At 35.1% G+C, this 6334-nt stretch overlaps 1 non-coding gene across 1 annotated transcript; it reads right to left on the reverse strand.

Moving 5' to 3' along the window:
• Positions 1 to 724: 724 nt before the first annotated feature.
• Positions 725 to 888, reverse strand: LOC115869740. The gene has a single exon (XR_004046353.1). It is a non-coding gene; the product is annotated as a U1 spliceosomal RNA (small nuclear RNA).
• Between the last annotated feature and the right edge of the window lie 5446 nt (positions 889 to 6334).

The raw sequence follows: 6334 nt of genomic DNA on the forward strand, positions 1-6334 counted from the left end.
AGATCTGGAGAACATTCTGGTGAGTGAAGTTAGTCAATCACAAAATGACAAATATTATATGAGGCCACTACCACAAAGACAAATATCAAGACAAAGACTGACATACCAAAGGGAACAGACATCGGAGGTTCCCAAGTAAGTAACGATAAGGGTATCAAAAATGAACCAACAAAATAGAAGGTTGACAGATATAGACTTGGGGTACAGAGACCCATAAGAGTAAGAAGAAAAAACATGGTGGTGGGAGGTGGGATAGATTGATAAGTGGCTTGAACTTTTGAATGCATACTATCTCAAATTTAAAGCCTCCACTTAATTCATAATATTTTTTTCAGAGAAAGGAAATTTCAAATACATTTTAAAGTTCATTCATATTTGATTGAGAAAGAAATATTAGATGAACATAATGAAAACATAATTGTCATGTGGATATTTAATGAAAAGAATAAGCTATAGAAAAAGAATCATGAAAGTAAGAGGAATGATATTTAGCCATATGTTGATTTCTATTTTCTTATTTAATACAACAATCTATGTTATTAGTATTATCATTGCTTTATTTAACAGATGAGAATATTGAGACAGGAAAATAAGGTAATGACCAAGGTAAAAAAATATTGCTAGTTGATTAAGGATTCAAATAGATAGTTTTCTACTTATCCCAAATCTTAATTACTGTGATGTACTTCTAATTAATATGTAATACATGAAAATAATTTTTTTTCAGGGGAGAGCGTGAATGCAGTCTCCCACTACCACAGATTATGCAATCGAGATTCCCACATTTGGGGAAATCGCAGGGGTCAGCATATCCGGAGTGCAATGGATAAGCCTCTCCCTGGGAAAACCACCTTTGTGATCATGTTATCTCCCCTGCCAGGTAAGTATATGAAAATAAATATTTTTATAGTTTTTATAGTTCATAGTTCATTCGATATACAGTCATATACAGTTCATCTTATCTGTAGCCAATCTCAAATGACCCCAAAATATAACTATCATTGTGTCGATGCCAACCCATAGTGACTCTGTAGAACAGGATAGAACTGCTACTGTGGGTTTCTAAACCTATAACTCTTTATGGGAGTTGTAAACCCCATCTTTCTCCAGATGGGCAGCTGGTGGTTTGAACTGCTGACTTTGCAGTTATTGACCTAATGTGTAACCACTATGCCACCATGGCTCCTGACCAAGTATAAGAGCATTATTTACTTTTCAAATTTCCAAAAACTTATTTTTCTACATAAAATAGTCATAATGAAATCATTAACTTTTACAGAAACTGTAATAATCCCATTAAATAATTTGTTCAGAGATATAGACACATTTAACAGATCTTGCTGGAATTTTAGAAATGCTTTTCTGTCTCTTTCAAATTTTATTGATATTGCCTAGGAATCCTTTAGATATTCCTCGGAAATAGAGCTTCTACAAAAATATTTTATGTACACTGGAGCTTGCTTTTAAAATCCTTCACATCCAAAAGTAATTCTTCACAAATAACTCTGAAATGCTTTCAATTTCCCTTTTTGGATCATAGAATCACTACGGAATATAAAGGTTGTATTTCTGAGTATTTTCACTTTCCCAGGATGTTTGAATCATAAAGCTATATTGCTTGGCAAAACTTTAATACATTTTCAAAATATTATGAAGTGAACCAAAAACACAAGCACAGCTGCTTACATGTCATAAAATGTATATATACCTTAGCTATGCAAATACAATTATTTAATCTGAAATTTCCTCCTCCTCTCACCATCTGTGAGTTCTTTTACAATGGGACAGCAAGAAAAGGATGTTAATTTGGGAGTAATAACTTCTGTTTTGTTTACATCTAATACACTCTTTTAAAGGAATAGAAATGAAATAGAATTATAAAGAGAAAACAAAGTTACCATTAGTATTTTTAAAAGGTGTTTATCAACTGTCCTTAGATCATAATTCATGGCATATTAGAAATAAAGAATTTCCATTAAGTATATGCATGTCTATGAAAATATGCTCTATATAATATCAAGCTTATGTCTCTTTTTAACTGTGCATAATATATTTAAATATATCTTCGAGAAAAAATTTAAAGATGAAGAAACCATCAATTATCTTTTCTTTCAACTAGTTGTAATAGTTATTCCTTTTCCTCACAGATCAATTAATCCTTTGAAAGCTGTAGCAAATATATCCAAAGATTTACAAAGACCGGTCCCTCTAACGGACAGATGTTCTTCTTGTTAGGTGCCATCAAGTTGGTACTGACTCAGAGAAACCTTATGTAAAGAAACACTGCCTGGTCCTCAGGTATCCTCACCATTGTTCTTAGTGTAAACCCATTGTTGCAGGCACTATCAATCCATCTTATCAAGAATCTTCCTCTTTTTGGCTGGCCCTTGACTTTACCTAACATTCTGTCATTTTCCAGGAGGCAGATAAACTAAAAACTTATTGCCATCGAGTAGATTCCAATTCAGTGAGACCTAGTAGGACAGGGTAGAGCTGCCCTTGTGATTTCTAAAACTGTACCTCTTTAAGGGAACAGAAACATCAATTTTCTCCCTCAGAGTAGCTAACCGCTGACCTTCCAGTAAATAATCCAAAGGGCAAACATTACACCAACAGGGGAGTTATGTCTAACAGCTTTTACTGAAGGAATGTAAATTGGTTATAAAATTGATTGTATATAGCCCAGAGGCCCTTATACTGACCTCCATAAAAGAAACAAAGTAGCCAGGCTAGCGTTCTTGGTAGCAATACAAAGAATTTACCTCCTATAAGCTTACACATATTTTGGGGCATGCTAGGAAAGATTAGTCTCCGGAGAAGGACATCATGCTTGGTAAAGTGGAAAGACAAAGCAAAAGAGGAAAACCCTTGACAAGAAGGATTGACACAGTGACTGCAACAATGAGCTCAAACGTAATTGCAATTGTGGGGATAATCAAGATTGGGCAGTGTTTCCTGCTTGTACATAGGATTTCCAAAAGTGTGAACTGGTTCAATGGCACTCAGAAATAACAACAACAAGAAGGTCTGATGTTTTGTGGGCTGTTAGCCACAAGATCTATTGTCCAAACCCACCTGACACTCTGTGGGATAAAGATGATCTTTCTGCTCCCTTAAAGATTTACAGCTTCATAAACCCACGAGGGCAGATCTATTCTGCCCTATAATGTGAGATTCAACTCTATGAAAGTAAGAGAGAAATCTACATCTTGTTTAATTTAAGGAATTAGGTTAACCTCATGATACCTCAGCATTAATATTTTAAAGTCTTAGTTTTAATTTAACAAGCACAAATAATAACAGGCAGACAGAGTGACAAAACTTAATAATGTAGACAAACAGAAATGATTCTTTACATCAGCAGTTCTCAACCTGTGGGTCGCTACCCCTTTGGGGGTCAAATGACCCTTTCACATAGGTCGCCTGATTCATAACAGTAACAAAGTTGCAGTTATGAAGTAACAACGAACATAATTTTAGGGTTGGGGTCACCACAACATGAAGAACTATATTAAAGGGTCGCAGCATTGGGAAGATTGAGAACCACTGCTTGATGTTGTAGTTAGAAATAATGATGTAAGTCAAAGTGGAATGGAGAAAATAAAGGAAATGAACTAAGATAAATACTAACCGATAACTTGAAGTATCAGAAGTTATTATCAAATAAGTGCAAACTTACTTGGTATTATACAAAGTCAATTTTTGTTTTATATTTTGTAATGAGTATCTTTCTACATAAGTCACTGCAGTGGAGTCAACGCTGACTCATAGTGACCCTATGGACTAGAGTAGGACTGCCCCTGTGATTTTTTGAGACCATTACTCTTCACGGGAGTAGAAAGCCCCATTTTCTCCCGAGGAGCTGACGGTGGTTTTTAACTGCTGACCTTGCAGTTAGTACCACTTTGCCACCAAGGCTCTTTTATATGATGTAATTATTGATATCATATGAACAGTATGAAAAATTAGTATTAATTTTATATTTATACAAATAGCTGAGCAGAAAAAGAGACTAAAGTAAAAATCCTATAATGTGACATATTTGGACAAATATATTTGGTTCATTTAATATTACATTCCAGAAGCGAGTCAATAAACAGCACATTATGCATTTATTATTGTGAAACAGTTAATTGTTTTATATGACTCTTCTAACTGTAATCTTTGTAGCTCAAATGACTGGATAAAAAATGCAAATGGGGTGTATGAAATGAGTATATATGGGATAACCTGACAAGATGGAGTGCATGGTCTGTTTTGTCATTTTGCTGACTTTAAAATGAGCCATCTCAGAAGCAGGAATGGGGGAATCATACTACCATCAAGAAGAGCCAGCACATCCTTTGGACTCTGAGATCCTTGTTTGGTAAACCCCCTCATTCCAAGAGACACTGGGCTGTGAACAGAGTTGTGGTGAAGTAGCGAGAACAGAGGTAGCAGCAAGAACTAAAGCATGAGACAAACAGTGGGTTTCCATGTTCACAGAGCAAATAAAGCTGAGTGCCTTCAGGTAGGAGGCTTACTTGCAAAGGGAGTTCCCTTGGGACATTTATCAGCAGAACCAAAGCAGATGAAGCATTATCCAAACTGGGGAGAGGACAAGGGGCAACTATACTGAGAGGCAGAGGACCAGATGTAGCCATGCATTTTGGAAAAAATGCAGATGAGCTTCTGACTTGAAGAAATGTATCCTGAGAATTCTGGTTTTAATTATAGTCTGTGAGTTCTTTGTGGCCATTGCAATGAATTATCAAATCCAGTATAGAAAAGCAGAGTACCTTGGGAGGGAAATTAGTATCAGAATTTGTTAAAAATGGTCAAGGGGGTAAAGGCTTGTCTGACCCCCATCTCCTATGAATCAGCTTTTGGCGAATGAGTTTGATTTTCCTTCACCCTTGAGTAGTCAGAGGAAGTCAGATGTGCCCCCCTACAACCTTCTGACAGTTTCAGATTGAACTGTGTTTCCTAGAAGAATAGGTTTTCTCTGACTATATTTGGAAATAAGATCTTTAAAAATGATATTAATTAATATAAATAATAAAGGAGTACAGTAAGCCTGAATCCCCTCTGAGTTGTGTCCTTATAAAAGGTGAGAGAAGACACAGAAATACACAGGGGGGCTATGCCATTGTGAGAAAGCATTTATAAACCAGTAAATGCCTGGGGCTACCAACATAGACAAGAATGGATTTTCCCCCTAGAGTTTTTTGAGAGAAGATAGCCCTGCTGGCACCCTAAACTCTAATTCATCCCCTCCATAATTGTGAGAAAATAAATGTATCTTATTATAAGTCCCCAAATTTGTGATATTTTGTTGCAACAATCCTAAGAAGCAAATATGAACATTGCTTCATATGTTGTACTAATGAAATATATTTTAATCATCCATGACTCCTTTTCTTGCTGAAGTGAAAATTGCTTTTTAATTTTTTTATCAAGAATTTCAGATAACCAGTACAAGTAATTGGAATTTTGCACAAATGTTGAAAACTTCTTGTGATAATTATATTTTATATCTTGTATAGTTATATTTTATTTTCCCCCTCAGAATGAGTTTATATGGGATAAATAGGCAAAGAACAGATGTATCTATTGTTTAAATTGTGTGTAACTTCTTGACTGTACAATTTTCCTATTTTAGTATTCACATGAATTTGGGAAAAGTGAAACCAAAAAAACATTAAAAATTTTTATACTGAACATGTTATCCCTGTTCTGAGAGAAAGTACATTCATGGAAGCTGATTTTAAACAGATTGTCATATAGTTCTTGTTCAAGCATCAAGAAAAACATGCCAATGAGTGAGTAAATTGGGAAAGAAGTGATGGGAATATAGAACATAAGAGGAAACACTAAAAAAATTAGCATGTGAGTATCAATCACAACAGTATTTGATTACTATACTTTATTTCTCTTCATTATTTCCCGTACAAAAAAAAAACAAGATTTAGTTGATTCTGTCTCATAGTGACTTCATTTGTGTCAGAGTACAAACCTTGTGGTTTTCAATGGCTGATTTTTCCGAAGTAGACTGCCAAGTCTTTCTTCCAAGGTACCTGTGGAGAGACATTAACTTTCACCCTTTCAGTTACCAGATAAGTAAACTAGCTAATCAACCACGTGAACAAGCCAGAAACTCAAGACAAATGTGTACATAACATTATATTCCTCTTTGTGTTCTCTCTCATTTCTTCTCTACAGTTCTACCATAAGAGATTCACGTCACAGAAATGTCTATTAAATCTGCAAGGACAGTTAATTATTTAGCATGGCTCTTGTAGACATAGCCTCTAATTCTCTCCAAATGACCTTTTCCTGAATGGAAGTGGAACTG

Source organism: Echinops telfairi, unplaced genomic scaffold (genome assembly GCF_000313985.2).
Source record: "Echinops telfairi isolate 266 unplaced genomic scaffold, ASM31398v2 ScPeMD7_42;HRSCAF=159, whole genome shotgun sequence".
Taxonomy (NCBI): Eukaryota; Metazoa; Chordata; class Mammalia; order Afrosoricida; family Tenrecidae; genus Echinops; species Echinops telfairi.